This window comes from Ostrea edulis, chromosome 7 (genome assembly GCF_947568905.1).
Source record: "Ostrea edulis chromosome 7, xbOstEdul1.1, whole genome shotgun sequence".
In the NCBI taxonomy this organism is placed as follows: Eukaryota; Metazoa; Mollusca; class Bivalvia; order Ostreida; family Ostreidae; genus Ostrea; species Ostrea edulis.
Genome location: NC_079170.1, coordinates 63,093,669 through 63,112,414, shown reverse-complemented (window position 1 = coordinate 63,112,414; position 18,746 = coordinate 63,093,669). Strand labels below are relative to the sequence as shown.

Here is an 18,746-nt window from a genome sequence, read left to right as displayed (position 1 = left end):
CCCCCCCCCCCTCTCTCTCTCTCTCTCTCTCTCTCTCTCTCTCTCTCTCATCTGATTTTAAGATTATAATAGTAATACCAATTTCTTAGAATCAATTCAGTTTCCTGAATGCATTTTGCCAAATAAACACTTGAAAAAGAACTGAAACTGTAATAACAACTCATGAAAAGCATACAACATACAAATTTTTATGTATAAGAAAGGTTACTTTCTATTGCTTTCATTCAGTATCAATTTCTTTTCTTTTTTTTTTTCTCCTTCAAATAATGGGTGTATTAATGCACTTAAAACTTCCTTAAGTGCATTAGTCTATTTACATGTTTGATTGATATTTCAGGTTTTTACATGATTCAATGATTATAGTAGTGTACATGTATTAATGCTTTTTATAAAGAGAATACATCTAAAAACAATTCTGCTGTTTCCATGTGTTATATATATATATATATATATATATATAATAGTCATATTACAATTCCTGTGTAATGTCATAGAAATGCATGTACAATTTGTAGTTTAGAATGTGTATAATTTTGGATGCCAGATTGATGCTTTGCATCAGAATTATCATGTGAATTTCTCAATTTTATAACAGCAATTAAAAGATATAAACACGAACACATATTTGTGAGGTTTTTAAATATATTTACTATATGAAATATACCATCTGATGTTACATGCATATTACTTGACGTGTTTTGCTGTACCCAAGAAAATGATATCCCCTTCATGCAACATTTGTATCGTTTAGTACCACACTCTATTCAACATATTTTGTAAAACCCACAGCAGACAGACATATTTTATTGGTATGTACTGTATAATGTATATTACATGTACATACATGCAGACCTGTTATATAGTCCTTGGTGTACATGACATAACAAGTAATTTTATGCGACTCAATCGACGTGTTTATACTTATGACCAAAATAAATTTCAAGAGCCATTTTATTTTCCATAATTTTTTTTTTTTTTAATAGAACATCGAACAGCGACTTCGAAAATATGATTACGTTCTACTCAACAATTGTTGGCAAATACACACATTATTTTCCTCACTATGCAAGATTCTTCCACAAAATGTCAATAAACACGATAAAGTTACATGTAAATGCATAATGTTTTTATCATAGCATGCCAGTTTTTAATAGTATTTGATCTCACTGAGTATTTTTATATAAAAAGTTAAAATTGTAACTTTTAGAAAAAATATTCTAGAAGAATCAGGGGAGTGTAAATCCTATACCGTCGATGACGTCGTTCCGAAAAAGCGACCGTCGGAAGATAGCGTCAGAGTTAACAATACAATATTATAGCGTTATTTTCTCTATATCAGCAACAAGTAAACAGTACATGTTATATATGAATGAAACGAGAAAATTGTCTCATATCTACCTGCAAAATTTGATCGGCTTTTGAAGCGCGGCCAATAACGTCCCCTGTTCTTTGAGCTTTTAAGCCGGACCTAAATCAAGGGGGGGGGGGGGGGGGGTGGTGGTCATGAAACTCTAATGATTTCATTCCATTATTCTTGATGATCCGTAATACCATGGGATATGTGTTTACCTTAATATAGGAGAACTTAATGATGAACAAATGAATAATATATACGGTGTGACCGTTGGACCGAGCGAAGCATGATTATTATTTCAAAAACTAGAATTACCCTTGGTTCAAACTACACTGTAGAGCAGAGGACTTGCGAGTGTGTGAATGGGATGGACAAGTGCCATCATAAAGCCAGTATACTTCTTTGGGGTAATGTATTTGAAATACAAATTATTAAATCATTGTACAATTGCCTTTCTGTCTAAGGTTATATCAGAATACATCATTCTATTAATCTCAATACAGGTCTATATTATCAATTTTCCATATACTTAATAGTAATTAAAAATTAAATGCTCTTACAAAAATCCTTAATGTAGTAATTCTATAACAATGCTCATTGCATATTATTTATGCTAAACTTTATAATTCATTTACATCAAATTTCTCAGGTATAAGAATGTGTCAAAGACAGATGTTAGACAGTCTTGGGTGAAAAATCCAAAGTCTGCTCCACCAAGACAAAACAAAAAACAAAAAAACAAAAAAAACAAGAGGTACTGTGAGCAATGCTCACTAAGAATACCCCCCGCTTACCCCAATCTCCCAAAGGGTGTTGGTAATAGGTATAAACTACCTCTTTTCTGAGTGTAAAAAACAAATGGCATGACAAACCGAACCATATTGCTACTTCGATGTCCAGTGCGCGTGACCTTTGACCTTTTGACCCCAAAATCGATAGGGAACATCTTCATCCCATGGGTAGTCCATATGTATGATATGGTGACCGTAGGTGGAAAGGATAACGCTTTAGAGCCCGGAAACCATATTGCTACTTCGATGTCCAGTGCGCTTGACCTTTGGACCCCAAAATCGATAGGGAACATCTTCATCCCATGGGTAGTCCATATGTATGATATGGTGACTGTAGGTGGAAAAGATAACGCTTTAGAGCCCGGAAACCATATTGCTTCTTCGATGTCCAGTGCGCTTGACCTTTGACCTCAAAATCGATAGGGAACATCTTCATCCCATGGGTAGTCCATATGTATGATATGGTGACGGTAGGTGGAAAGGATAATGCTTTAGAGTCCGGAAACCATTGCGTCTACAGACGGACGGACGGACAACCCGATTCCAGTATACCCCCCCCCCCCCCCCCCCCACAACTTGTTGCGGGGGGTATAACAAAAACATGGAGGAGCTGTTTCCTGCACCAGATAGATTTGTCAACTACAGGTGAGCACATACATTATATAATGATTTAAGTTAATAAACAATTCCTTCTACTTGGAATTCCTCTACAGCTACATTTCTGTATCAGGACAGGTACAATACTTTTCTATCAATCTACAAGTATTGTTCACAAGATACATGCAATATTATAAACGTGTAAAAATGGTATTGTAAAACTTTCCTTAGGGCAACCATAGACTAATTGATGACAGGGACAGAGTGTTCCTATATAATAAATTGACTACAGTGGGAAGATTTTCAAGTTAATTTTAATGCTTGAATTTCAGATTTATTATCAATTCCTTCTGACAGTTAAAGTTTTATGTTATTGTTTACCTAGTAAATATGAAAGTGCAGATTGAATTTTAATTAGATAATACCCATTAACTTCTGACAACAAATAATAATATCGGGAACTGTACTATCATATTTATGCTTTATCAATTATGTTTTCATTTCCATTGCTTGAGTCATTTTTTTTCTTTGTTATGTACTGGTCTGTTTTATTGTTTTTGTTTCACTTTTAGTTGATCATGTATTTTCACATTTCAGGAATAGTACAAACTTACACTGGTATCCTTTCAGTGGCCAAAATATAAAGCCAATGGAAGGGCATAAATTCATGAACTAAAGCAATTCTTTTCAGTTTTCTATGCATGAAAGGTGAAGATAACGAACAGTGATCAATCTCATAACTCCTACAAGCAATACAAAATAGATAGTTGGGCAAACACGGACCCCTGGACACACCAGAGGTGGGATCAGGTGCCCAGGAGGAGTAAGCATCCCCTGTCGACCGGTCACACCCGCCGTGAGCCCTATATCCTGTTCAGGTAAACGGAGTTATCCGCAGTCAAAATCAGTGTGCCACGAATGATATGATACTTCATGAAGATATGTCATTTTAATACGCAATTTCCGAGTTGCCTAATAGTTCCTACGCACAGTGAGACAAAACATACTATCGTTCACACGCGGTGGGTACAAATGCTTATCGCTGCTTTCGTATATTGCCTAAAGGCCAGTTATCAGACATTATACAACCACTCTAACTGCAGGGACACACAATATTAGTAAGTTTATTAGTATTTAACAATAAAATAGCGCAAACAAAAATCGATAATCACCATTTTTTTCTTTTCTGAGCCGAAGGCTCAAAGAGCTAATCATATGGCCAATATGTCTGGCGTGCGGTGTGCGTCAACTTTTTGGGAAAAGGGCTATATCTCAAGAACCCCTTGGCCAATTTTGGTCAAAGTTGTCACAGGGTATCCTTGGCCCAAGGGCTTTCATTTGTACTAAAACTAGGGCTATGACCCTTTAACAGGAGAGATAATTAGGAAAATGCAAACAAAAGTAGTGGTTGCTAAAAAATCTTCTCAAGAACCACTGGGCAAATTATCACCAAACTTATGCATAAGGATGAGAATAGGTTGTAGATAAAAAAAAAAATTGTTCAAAGCATCCTCCTGGGGCAAAGGATGTGGTCTCAAGGTCACTTCAAAGTTGACCTTAAATTTTGTTTTGTTAAAACTTTGATATTTTGCTTAGTATGAGGACTAGGATCATCAAATTTTGTCAGTTGATGCATCTTAGGACCAAATATCAGGTGTCAAAAGTAGGTCATGGTGACCTATTTTTTTTTTATTCGCAGGTAATTATTATTAAATGGATTTTAATGCATATCTTAGACACTTTTGAGCCTATGATCATCAAAAGTTGTCAGTTGATGGATCATGGGACCTTAAACTGCGTCATGTAAAAAGTATGACACCATGACCTACTTTCTGAATTTTACAGCTAATTATTTCTGAATACATTTTAGGTTGTTATTTCAGATACCGAGAGGTTTAGAATCATCAAACCTTGTAAGTTTATGCATCTAGAGGCCTCCAAACATATTTATGAAAAAAAGTAGGTCACAGTGACCTACTTTTTTAATTTTGCAGACATTCAAATTTCACATTTTCAATTTTAGATGCATATTTTGGACACTATGAAAGTTAGGATCATGAAACTTAGTCAGTTGATGCATCTTAAGTCTTCATAGTTTGATGACCAAAAAGTAGGTCACCGTGTCCTACTTTTGGAATCTGATGGCTATATTTTAATATTTCAGATACTATTTGACTTACAATTATCAAACTTTGTCAGTTGATGCATGCTGAGTCTTCAGAGTGTGTTGACTAAAAAGTAGGTTACCGTGACCTATTTTTGGATTTTGACGGCTATATTTGAATATTTCAGATACTATTTGAATTACAATCATCACATTTTGTCAGTTGATGGGTCTTGAGTCGTCAGAGTGTGTCGACCAAAATGTAGGTCACTGTGACCTACTTTTGGAATTTGACATTTATATCTGAATATTTCAGATACTATTTGACTTCAATTATCAAACCTTGTCAGTTGATGCATCTTGAGTCTTTGGAGTGTGTCGACCAAAAAGTCGGTAACCGTGACCTACTTTTGGACAGTTACATTTAAATTTTCAGGTACTACATACTATTATCAAGGTCAAGTGACTCCAGTGACCTTTACCATAAAACATAAAATTGGTATTAAGGGCCAGGTCTGATAGAGATATTGGATCTTCAGAAAGGATGATGGGGTCTACAAATTGGGATGAAGGTTCAGTGACTTTGACCTCTATCCTTAAACACAAGGGACTGATTGATATATGGAATCTTTAAAAATGATTAAAGGTTGTAGTGACCAACAAAATTGTAAATCCAGTGACCTTGACATCTGACCTTGATGATTAAAATTGATTCATTTTAATTGATTGTATCTTGCTTGTCGTCTCGCTCGAAAATTTTACACTCGTATGGGTACGTCACCAAGACCGGTGAAGGGCTTCAAATTTAGGCTTATGCTCGGCGCTTATAGCCATTGAGCAGTGAGGGTTCTTTAGCGTGCCACTCCTACTGTGACACGGGTCATCTGTTTTTAAGGTCATCTCTGAGAACCCGTGCTACATTCACACCTGATGCCGAGCGTTGGCGATGGGACTGTCACTATCTATTTTAACGACTTAAATTTTTCGCGGCCGGAATTAGAACCCCGGCCTTCCGCATGTGGGGCGAACGCACTATCCTCTCGGCCAACCGAATCAGAACTGATAGAAACCTGGGATCATAAAGATGTTGGAACCTATAAACTAAGATCAAGGTCAAGTGATACCAGTTTCCTGGAGAGAAAAAAGGGGGATGTTTTGAAAATATTCAAAATCATGGTCTTTGTGATCTAGATTTTCAAATATTAAAATTGGCATGGATTTTGTCAAGGGAGGAAAATAGTAGTACTCAGAAAAAGTCACTTTTAATTAGCCAGTACTTCGTTTGAGAGACTTTATAATCGGTAGATTATAATCATATCTAGTTGTTTTAGTATTTCATCTTAACTATTTGATTTTCTTAAAGAATGAAATGTTTTTCTTTTGACTTTTAATTAAAGAACATGTCATACAGTGTACATACAGAATATTATTTTCAACCATAAACAAATTTGATTTTTTTTTTTTTTGAAATAACAGTAAGTAATTCTTTATCAAGAGAAAACTATCTGAACATGAGACTGTAAAGCATACTTAGAAGACATTAAGGGAACTCTAAAAATAGATGTTTTCAATGCTATTACTGTTCTTTAAGAGTAAACAAGAGGCCCAAAAGCCTTATCAGTCACCTCAATACTAGTGGGAAAGTATCACTACTTCCATGGGCTATGCAATCTAGAAAAAAAAAATCCTGTTCTGAATATCTAAGCTAAATTCTAATGTTCAGCAGCAGTATAAACAAGATGTGTTCTTCAAACTTCACTGCCCTCTAAAGTGCATACACTGATGAAAGGCTTTAAATAATAGGTGTTTCAACATTAAAACATCAAAAGATATGACTAATTCTAAAGTCATACACTGGGTTATGAAATTCACCATTTTTTGCACCTCCTTTTCTGCTGTTCCTAAGTATGCATTTAAATTTTATACAGTATCAGCAAACTTACGCATACATACTATATACTAAGATTGGCCCCAACCCTGGAGTCAGACATATTATATACTAAGATTGGCCCCAACCCTGGAGTCAGAACCCTTATTCTGGAGAAAATCAAATTTACAATTTTGGTAAACATGGTAAAGGACTACCTGCTCTATCCATTTAGCACTATATACCAAGTTTGGCCCAAACCTGGGGTCAGAACCCCTACCCAGGGGATCATGAAATTTACAGTTTTGGTAGAGGCGGTGGCCGAGAGGTTAGAGCGTTCGCCCCGCATGCAGAAGGCCGGGGTTCAAATCCCGGCCACGACAGACTTAAGTCGTTTAAACAGGTAGTGACAGTTCCATCGTCAAACGCTCAGCATAAGATGTGAATGTCACGGGTCCTCTGAGATGACCTTAATAATGGATGACCCGTGTCACAGTAGGTGTGGCACGCTTAAGAACCCTCACTGCTAAATGGCCGTAAGCGCCGAGCATAGGCCTAAATTTGAAGCCCTTCACCGGTCTTGGTGACGTCTCCATAGTGAAATATTCTCGAACGAGACGTTAAGCAAGATACAATCAATCAATGGTAGAGGCCTTCCTGCTCTACATCACTATGCAGTTTAGTTTTTCGTACATGTGTGTGGTTCTTGAGAAAAAGATTTTTGAAGATTTGATAATTTTGGACAGTCCTGAAATTTACAATTTATGCCCCCCTTGTCCCAATGATTCCTCATACCAAATTTGAAAAGAATTGGACTGGGAGTCATGAAGAAAATATTAAAAATGTTCAATTGTTAACGCACGACAACCAATTGCAATAGGTCACCTGAATTTACTCAAGTGACCTAAAGACTCTCTAGTATGTATATATCCATCTGTCACATTCCTGACACTTTCAAGACAATGAATAATCGTGATGTCTATTAATAAAAACTCAACAAACATAAATACCATTTATTTTAAATGGTCATTGTGCTTCTTAATAAATTGCAAACTCTTAAAAATATTTATTTAATAATGAAATAATCTGCTAACAAAGTGAATTTTAAAAACACTTTGCCTGCTTGACCAAACTTGATGTGAACAAACAAGGGAAAAGAAAAACCAAATATTCTTCACAACTTGGGAGCACAAGTTTGAATTTTTGTAAACCCACCAACTCTCGGGAATTTGTGTTATATACATGTATATACACTATAACTATTTCATGCTTACATTTTGATTTCAGGAACTTCTAGTCCTCATTGGTCCCCACATGACGAACATCAGGGGAGTGTCCTTGGAGCCGCGAACACTAGCCTGTGTCTGGCACATGTACCTGGGCAACACTGAAACCTTCCTCAGTGTTGCTGACAGGTTTAGAATTAGCAAAGGAAACTTGCACCATTTTGTATCTAAATTTAACTCCATAATTAATGATCATGACATCCTTTCAAGATTTATTTCCTGGCCACGAAGAGAGCACGAGTATTTATGCATTGCAGAGAATTTTTCAGTGAAAGCTGGTTTCCCAGATGCCATAGGCGCAATAGATGGAACATACATCCCAATCAGTGGACCCACCAGCTACAGAGAATACAACAGGAAGGGTTATCCTGCTATGCATCTGAAGGCTGTATGTGACACTGATTTGAAATTTTTAGATGTTTTGTCTGCCTACCCTGGATCAGTACACGACTCCAGGGTATTCAGAAATGGCCCTATTTCAAAGGTGTTGGAAGAGGTGACCACAAAAGTTCATCCTCTTGGGGATTCGGCATACCCTTTATTGAATGAGTTAATGACACCCTTTCGGGACAATGGTCACCTTACCCTTGAGGAGAAAAAATTAATTCTGCTCATAGTTCCACAAGGGTGGACATTGAAAGAACATTTGGACTCCTCATGGCTAAGTTTAGGAAACTTAAGTTTTTAGATATGAGGAGGATTGAAGAAATTCCAAAAACCATTGTTACCAGTTATGTATTACACAACTTTATTTTGTTGCATGAGTGTGGATGATAGTGAAAGTGTCATGGCTGAGCAAGTGTCATGTGTATCAACATTGTAGGATGAGAGAGATGCTACATGTGGTTGAGAAAAGAGAGTTGAGATTATGCATTTACTGGCATTAAAGAATTTGTGTATTTTAGAGAGATGTGTTTGTGTGTAATTGCAATTGATCTTCTGTCCTTGTGTATGAACAATTGAACATTTTAAACTTCTTCTCGATGAAAGGTGAAGATAACGAACAGTGATCAATCTCGTAACTCCTACAAGCATTACAAATTAGAGTTTGGCAAACACGGACCCCTGGACATACCAGAGGTGGGATCAGGTGCCTAGGAGGAGTAAGCATCCCCTGTCGACCGATATATGATTCATTGAATATTGTTTTACGTCCCTCTCGAGAATTTTTCACTCATATGGTGAAGGGCTGCAAAATTTAGGCCTATGACCGGCGCTTATGGCCATTGAGCAGGGAGGGATCTTTATCGTGCCACACATGTTCTGACACAGGACCTCGGTTTTAGCGGTCTCATCTGAAGGACCGCCCCATTTAGTCGCCTCTTACGACAAGCAAGCGGGTACTGAGGATCTAATCTAACCCGGATCCCCACGGGATTCGACCGATATAAACTACCATTCCAATTTGTCTCAAATGTAATTGAAACTAACTCCAGATATTTACAAAAAGTAGGTAGTCCCTTTTCATAATTCAGTTTAATATTTTCAGGGTGGAGCAGACTTTATTGCAGTGAATATTGTCTTCATCATTTGAAAGACTTTAAGTGTGCTGATACAGTATAAAAACTAAATTTTCAAATACTTCAATAATTGTGATCTTGACGTTTAAACACTGCATTTATGCAGTTGTATGTATAATATGTATAATAGATTTATGAACGGCAAATCAGAATGAGATAAATACAGAATTGAATACCTGTTAACTAAAATTCATTTCATAAATTTGTTTTAGTTTTTGAACATTATCATAATTTCACTTTTTGAAAGTACTTGATAATAGTTCAAGAGCCTGCACTCTTCTTTCCTCCATCTTCATTCTCTCCAAATGCATTTCTTTGATCTCACCCCTATAATTTTTCACCCAACTTATTCTTTGTCAACTTTTGGATTTTTGTGTGTGGAGAGGATGGGGCTTTCCTTGATGATGTTCTGTTAGTCGTTACGGTATGGCATAATGATGAAGCTGCAGACACAGACTGCACCGCAGGGTCGCCTTTTTAGATTTCGTCCATGGCAGTGAAGTACTGCCATGCCTGGCGATGACACCCGGTTTTGTTGTTTCTTTCTTTTATTATCTTGTACCTAAAATCCGAATATACACCTATCGTATCAGATTCACTATATTACGGCAACAAAGAGCAATAAACAAGATCATTAAGAGGCCTATGGGCGACATCGCTTACCTGAGTCACCTTGGCCCATATCTAAAATATTTCCCTATTTATAATCACATATAAAACTTTTGATTCCTATTCCTACCCCCCCCCCCCGGGGGGGGGGGGGGGGGGGGGGGCTTGAATTTCACAAACTTACACTGTACATCTGCATTTCATGTAAATTAAAACTTTTCTTGCCCAGTGATTCTTAAGATTTTTAAATGACCCCACCTTATTTTTGTGATTATCTTTGAAGGGGCATGGCCCTACATTTGAAGAAAAATGAACCCCCTTCACATAAGGATGCTTTGTGCCAAGTTTGGCTGAAATTGGTCCTAGACTCCTGGACAAGAAGATGAAAATGTGAAAAGCTTACAACGACAGCTACAACACCAATGACGACATATATTTTCACGATATTGATCACAGCACACATATAAACATACACCCCAAAGAGCAACAATATATGTAACAAAAAGCACTATCAAAATGTAAAATCATTCATAAGAAGCTAACCTCCATCCCTTACCCTTCTGTCATGTCTAGGTGAATACCATCTGCTAACTGCAGCACAATATTCTCATAATACCTTAAAGAGAGTTCGACGAAGAATACTTTTACTTCCCCATAATGCATCTAATGAAGTCAAACTATTGAAGAAAAAAAAGATTTCGCAATTGACACAACTATCCAATATACAAACGAAGAAGGATATACCGCAACAGGATACAATGGAACCTGAAAGCTCTACAACTCCGGCTCCTAATAGAGCCTCCGGAACACAAAAACTCGGAAGAAAATGTCGCAAAATTTAGAATCCTCCGGAAACTTCACATGAAACTCCACAGGACAAAGAATCACGTCGCATACTTACAAAAATGTCATGAACAGGACATATATTACCGAAAACGCTCAGAGCTCAAATTATCCCACAAATTCCAGATACTAACGGAATTTTCTCCTGAAGTGGGAGGAGGCCCACCTGGATTTCACCGCAACATTATTCGCCAACTGTAAGAATATTGAAAAAGCAGAGTTAATAACATCGATACCCATATCCAAGAGCTAAAATCCCAACTAAGGAATCAGGAAGATGCAAATGAAATGTAACATACACAGAGCTTATTAGCCGAAATTCCTGAAAGCAAGGCACAAAAGGCAACATTCTGCATCAAAAATGAGAAACTAATAACGCAATAGAAACGCCTTGTCAAAAAGCCTGCACGATCCTACGATAAAAAGACACTGTTCCTCTATTTGTCAAAAACCATACGCTCATAAAAATGATACAAAACGGCACATTATGAAAGCTCACATTCAGACGGATTTCAATGAAACTCTCTCATTCTTACAGCATACAACCTCAGAGATTTCAAATTGGCTGAAAACCCCAAAAAATGGATCCCCCTAGCAGAATGCCGATTAAAATCAACAATACCGAAATTTTGAATAGTTCCAGCAGAAAAAACATACACATACAGGCCCCGGAAAACGGAATCAACAAACCATCTGCATGGACGAATTGTCACCGCAATTTAAAAACAGAATTGTGAACATTTATGGACTCTTAATTAATGACCTTAAAAACGGACATCCCGTATCGCGGCAGGGATTGGCACATTGAAGAACCCTCAATGCCATAGCCGTAAGCGCTTAAACATAGGTATAAATGTGGTACTTCACCTACTACTAGTGACGTCTTGTTATGCGCGAAAAATGCTCGACGGGACGTAAAAACAAACAAAATTGGACGTCGAAATATCTAATCCAGATCAGGTGTTCGTTGTAATTTTTGATATATATGTACAAGGCACAATTTGGTCGAAAGGAAGAGCGTTCACCCTGCTTGCGGAAGGTTGGTGTTCGAATCTCGGCCGCTACAGACCTGATCGAAGTCGTTTAAACAGGTAGTGACAGTTCTATCGCCAAACGCCCGACATCAGGTGGGAATAGCTGCAATAATGTAGCCCTATCCATTTTTTTTTATTCTGACGTTTTCGGGATAGGGCTACAATTCCATAGGATATCCGTAATGGTGCAAAATAATTTTATGAATAACCGATAATAAACTCTGTGTATTAGTCTCAAATGTTGTTTACACCAAAAGGAGTACCAACTTTGTGCTCGGGCATGTCTAATAAAGGTGTTTTTCATTAAATATAATGTACAGCATGCAAAATTCTTCGTCTGCTCCGCCATGCTTGTTATCGCGAGATCTCGTAGGTGGATCTAATGAAAAGCCTAAACATTGACAATCAGCGCGAAAATGTAGTTACTCGAGCCACTTCGACAAAGAAAGGAAAATCATATTGTTGCAGAGAGAATTTACACTCTGCAGTTCGGTTTTTAACTTGATATTAAATTCAAACCTTTTCAATACCGACGAAATAGCTTTCGCCTCCATACTTGTCCATTACTGTAAATACTACCTTATATGGCATATGCAAATAACTTGACAACCGGAAGTTGAAACTTAAGTACATCAAACATGGCGCACAAATATGAATCGAGAAATTGGAATTTATCGAAATTGTTGAAAACGGTAGAATAGAGCCTCACAAATCTAAAGTTGCAGGTTGTAAATTTATATATTGACCAAGAAACATAGAATATCATTTTATTTACGTAAAGAAAGTCAGGAAATGTTTAGAATGAGCGCAAATGTTGCGGGAGTGAATCACTCCCGCATTTGTACCATTACGGAGATCCTAAGGAGTTGTAGCCCTCTCCCTAAAAAAAAAAATCAGAGAGGGCTACATTATTGCAGCTAGGTAGGAATGTCACGGGTCCTCGGAGATGACCTTCAAAAACAAGTGTCCCGTGTCACAGTAGGTGTGGCACGGTCCCGTGTCACAGTAGGTGTGGCACACTAAAGACTGATTGATTGATTGATTGAATATATCTTGCTTAACGTCTCGCTCGATAATTTTTCACTCATATGGAGACGTCACCAAGACCGGTGAAGGGCTTCAAATTTAGGCCTATGCTCGGCGCTTACGGCCATTGAGCAGTGAGGGTTCTTTAGCGTGCCACACCTACTGTGACACGGGAGGTGGAACTGTCACTAACTATATTAACGACTTGGGCCTGTCGCGGCCGGGATTCGAACCCCGGCCTTCCCCATGCGGGGGCAAACGCTTTAACCCCTCGGCCACCGCGGTTGGCACGCTAAAGAACCCTCACTGCTCAATGGCCATAAGTGCCGGGCATAGGTTTAAATTTGAAGCCCTTCACCGGTATTGATGACGTTCCCAAATGAGTGAAAAATTATCGATAGATTAAACATAATACAATCAATTAATCAAACTCTTTGCAAGTACAAATAGAAACCTCTATCAGGCCTTACCCTGCCAGAGACACCTCACAAAGTAATAAAAGTATGACTGTGTATTTCACATGTGTACCATTTGTCAAAGCAGTGAATTTATGCTAAGCGAAATAAATTTCAACAGTCCGTTATTTTCCGCGGACGCTGTACAAAACGGTGCTACCGTAAATTACAGAGTTGTCAAAATTTATGAATCACTGTCATTTGGTCTGACAGAACCGTCAACTCTGTCAGACCGGATACAATTTTGTCAGACCAGATATCATTCTCTACCCAGAGTTCCGTGCACTCCTCGCACTACGTGTATGTGAAGCTTGCGTAACGCGCCCTCTGGTGAGAGAATGACCAGATACATGTACCAAAGAACGTAGCCTGGTTCCCGAGGCCTTCCGATGTGCAAGCACGAAGGCCAGGCACTCACTGTCGAATGGATTCTTCCACTGATCAAAATCCAATATGGCGGACTCAATGGTAAGTAATGGGAATGTACGTAAATGAGCGTATCATGGCTTAATTAGCTGTGTCACTTTCGATTTTATGTCATTAATTGCCAGAGACAGACCTTAGGAAATATATAATACTTGGTTTTCCATGTGACACGCTTGTTTGATATAGTCTTATCCCTTTGTTTTCAAGCAAGTAGGTGATTCGTCAACTCGCATATTTTTCACGTGTGTTAAATTAAATCTAACCGTGTCACTTCGTTTTTTCTACTATTGTTGGGTTGCATAGAGTTGCTGGTGAAGATATAGACTGAGTTTTATAGATGACACGCACCAGTTTTCCTATTTCGAACGGGCAATTTCAGATCGAATTTCCTCCACTCATTTTGACTGGTTATCCTTGTAAAGCAGTATAAATATGATTGCAACTGCTAGCTGTTTATGAGTCTCCCTTGCATGTTGTAAATAATTGATATTAAGCAAGGCATAACATTTTATCCTAGAAAGATAGAAGTTACACCTACATGCACAAATTGTGTAAACACATACAATGTGAAAATGGACAATAAAGTTTTAATTTGGCCTTATGATTGATTGACTGTACATTGTTTAACGTCCCTCTCGAGAATATTTCACTCATATGGACCCAAGAACTTCCATCCAATGATTTTCAGGACCTATTATGTTGCAATCTTATGCTAGTTCAGTTTTTAATATGTAAGTTTGTCATTATTTGTTTCTCTATTTCTTAAAATTCATTCATATTCAAGGGTCACCATCAATTGCTTGTATTTAGACCTATACTTGATACTTTGGTCTTTTCAGCAGTAAGGGTCAGATCGTTCTTAATTAATTGTGTCACACTTGTGAAACAAGATTTCAGTTTATAAACTTATTCAATGATCACTCTTTGTTCTCTCTTTTCTCACAATATGCAATCAGGTACAGAGGACCTATTCTGACCCAGATAATCACTGGGTTACAAAGACATTTCTTTGAACTAGTTTTAAAGGTATTTCACATACAGAAATGCTAGATTTATTTAAATTTCAGAATATTAGACTTTCTTCTTGAACAAGGAATATATTCAATTCAAATGCTTTATTGATGACTACCAAACATGAGGCATACATTATATATACTTGTATGTATATATATATATATATATATATATACATTATATATACTTGTATGTATATATATATATATATATATATATATATATATATATATATATATATATATATATATATATATACATACATATATCACACAAACCAGTATCAACTGTACAGAATAATGCAATATTTCTCTCCAAGGCTACCAGTTCTTAATGTATGCCAACATGGTGTAATGGTGCACACTTTCGTATCTGTACGATGGAGGAACAGGTTCGATTCCTGTTGTTGGCTTTCCTTTGAAAGAACTAGTAGAGATCTTCCATTGTTTAAGAATACGACAATATCATAGCATTTAATGTCAAAGACACACACTTGCGCAGAAAACATGTTTACTAATGAAATAGCTAAATTTCATTTACACTAATTAATTGCATAGAAAAGGTTTTTAACAGAAGAGGGTTGTGATCAAGCATTTCTTGTGCAACACATTCCAATCTGAAAGTTAGCAAAATTCCTCATAAGTGTTATCCCCAAGTAACTGAAACATGTCTGTGTTATATATTTCGAAGGTTCTTTAATCTCCACATGAAACAATGCCAAATCTCCTTTTTAAGGTCTTTCTAGTCACGTATTTCTCATGTCATACTGTGGAATGAATTGCTACTCCTCCTACTGCTAGCTAACTTTTTGATCTGAGAACTGACACTCTCAAACTTCCTCCATGAGTCTTGCTCAAAAAGCTCACCTCTGATCTAAAAATTATAAACAATGTCACAAACATCAGTATAATCAGTAAAGATTTGTATCAGGAATAGTAGTAAATACACAATACACATACATCATAAATATTAATTATGTCATAATTTTATCATAGATAAATAATGAAACAAGTCTGTAATTTTTGTAGAAGATGAACAACCAACTGTGAATTTTGAATGTCAATATATTTCCCTTTTCTTCTAAAGTTTTATATTCATGCAGGTTTTACTTACACAAACAAGAGGGAGGGAATGCTGATGTCTGCTTGTATGCATGCCACATTCGTCACTTCCACTCAGAAATTTCTCATTTTCAATAAAGTCATCTGAAGATCTGGCCTCTCCTTTTTAAAAGGATCTCCACGATGCACCTGAAATAAAACAAGGTAGGTCAGTTCATTATATACCAAAAAAATCATGCATTTGTCACTATTGTGTTTTATCAATCCAGAAAATGTCAGTATTGAATTTAATCAATTTGGGATTGAATTTCTTCCACTAACAAAGGGAACATATTTTAGAATATGATAAACTTCTTAACTCACCTTTAGATGCCAGAAATAATTGTTTTTATTATTGCTATAAGAGGTGGGAAACTTGAAATAACAGACTGTAACAAATTGATTTAGTTGTTAACCTGTTCTGGAAGTCTGTAATTCTTTATTCAAGTTGGATGTCAATTCCTTCCAATATGAATTAGTGTGGAGGAGGATGGGTCCTTGAATACCCCTTTAGAAATTCTTTCTCCATCTCTTTCCATCTGGAGTCTGTAGACTACATGGTAAAATAAAGAGATCAATCTGGTTATCTTTCTTTTCTTTTTTCCACAAAACTATATTAAGAATCATTAATTTGGTACACAAGTACCACTAGACAAAATTTTCAATACAGTGAGAGGAACATAAATGCAAAACTTTGTTTTGGGGAATGAATGAGGGTTTCTCCAGATGGTGATCTTCTATATTTTTTTCTTTGAAGCTTTAGCAGGTGTGAATTTAGTATCAAATCCAAGCAGTACCAACGAGTTTGTGCATAGCGCCATATCATGTACTTCAAATTATGTAAAATTTGTTTTTGTTGTTAGATACAGAATTCCTGGCTACTACATAAGATTTTTAAATTGAAGTGTATGAACTCAGTTCTCTCATAAAGAAGACAAAGAATTTGAGTTACAAACAAATGCAAAATATAATGCTAACACAAATATAGAATACCTCAATGTATAACATTTGGCAATATATAAAAACTGTGGGCCGACCTACAAATACAATTTTGGACAAGCGGGACTGTGAGTCGGAGAGGAATAGTAACTGTTGACAATGAAATTGTTAGTGATCCCCTCTGAAATCTGCAGAATATTCACAGTAAACCAAAGTAACAACAGAAACTTTAAATCAAGCCTATTGGATCAAGCATAAAGTTGGCAGGTCAACATAAGAATTAAATAATTGACACTGTGAGAGACCATGATACTGAATTATAAAATGCATAAATAGCCTTATCTCCTACACAAGCAATATATACATCTTATTATACCTGTTGGCATGGTTTTGCATATTCATGAAGCATTATATATGAGGGTGTTTTTTCACCCACTATCATATGTTTCTTCTTTCCATATGTATGGAAAATTATCTGAAATTAAAACAATTAATATATATAGTGATACACATGTATATAATTTCGAGAATCTGTAAAATTGTACACTTTAAGTCCAATAAAAGCTTAAACACCTCCATCATCGCACAAAAAAGTAATCGTTTAAACTTCAGCTATAGCCTATATAGTCTTATCAAAGTAAAGCACATCATGAGATCTATATGTAATCAAAAATTGTCCAAAAATGAGTGGAGGAAATTCGATCTGAAATTGCCGGTTCGAAATAGGAAAACTGGTGCGTGTCATCTATAAAACTCAGTCTATATCTTCACCAGCAACCCTATGCAACCCAACAATAGTAGAAAAAACGAAGTGACACGGTTAGATTTAATTTAACACACGTGAAAAATATGCGAGTTGACGAATCACCTACTTGCTTGAAAACAAAGGGATAAGACTATATCAAACAAGCGTGTCACATGGAAAACCAAGTATTATATATTTCCTAAGGTCTGTCTCTGGCAATTAATGACATAAAATCGAAAGTGACACAGCTAATTAAGCCATGATACGCTCATTTACGTACATTCCCATTACTTACCATTGAGTCCGCCATATTGGATTTTGATCAGTGGAAGAATCCATTCGACAGTGAGTGCCTGGCCTTCGTGCTTGCACATCGGAAGGCCTCGGGAACCAGGCTACAAAGAACGAAGGAAAAAAGAACTACACCAAAATGCACTGGTATTAAACTGATGTACGTAGTTGCAGTTACGTACATCCCAAGATGGCGGAAGAAAAAACGGGTAATTTTTCAATTTAGATTATATCTTATCGTACCAACTATTCAGTGATATTAATTAGTCAAGTTTCTGTATTTCTTTGCGCTTTATCGTTCAGAATGGTAAAATCCGTTTGTTTCTCCTGAATGGACGAGTTAAACTCCTGTGTAAAAACACACGTGATGTACGTAACTCATTAAAGTATTTTTGGTTGATGTACGTAATTTTCCTTTATGATGTACGTAACTGCAATTCACTCGTAGTTCAACAAACCCTAAAACTTGCTTTCTAAGCAGCTAAACAAGCAGAGAAGTAATGCACATACTTTGTGGCAGAGAAAGAATGCCATTAGCGATATAAAATAAACGTCATTCTGTAACCTCGTGAGATATTTGAACAGATGCTGAACACAGGGTAAAAAAAAAGGGGGGGGGGGTATTACTCCAAATTTTGAACCATTTAAAGAGTATGCCTATTCTTGGGAGGACATGTGATTTTTATTGATGAAGGCATTCTATCGGGCTTTTTGAATGAATAAAGGTTTAATGGAGATCTTTTGA

General features: G+C 36.7%; 1 long non-coding RNA gene across 3 annotated transcripts; it reads right to left on the bottom strand.

Annotated features, from left to right (window-relative positions):
* Positions 1-15,384: 15,384 nt before the first annotated feature.
* On the bottom strand, positions 15,385-18,112 carry LOC125675722 (uncharacterized). 3 transcript variants are annotated; one of them, XR_008797182.1, is made up of 5 exons: positions 18,006-18,112; positions 17,342-17,440; positions 16,443-16,579; positions 16,040-16,176; positions 15,385-15,799 (listed from the first exon to the last, which is right to left on the bottom strand). It is a non-coding gene; the product is annotated as an uncharacterized LOC125675722 (long non-coding RNA). The 3 variants fall into 3 exon arrangements; XR_008797181.1 differs by having other exon boundaries at positions 17,991-18,094; XR_008797183.1 differs by having other exon boundaries at positions 16,040-16,163; positions 18,006-18,081.
* Positions 18,113-18,746: the final 634 nt, after the last annotated feature.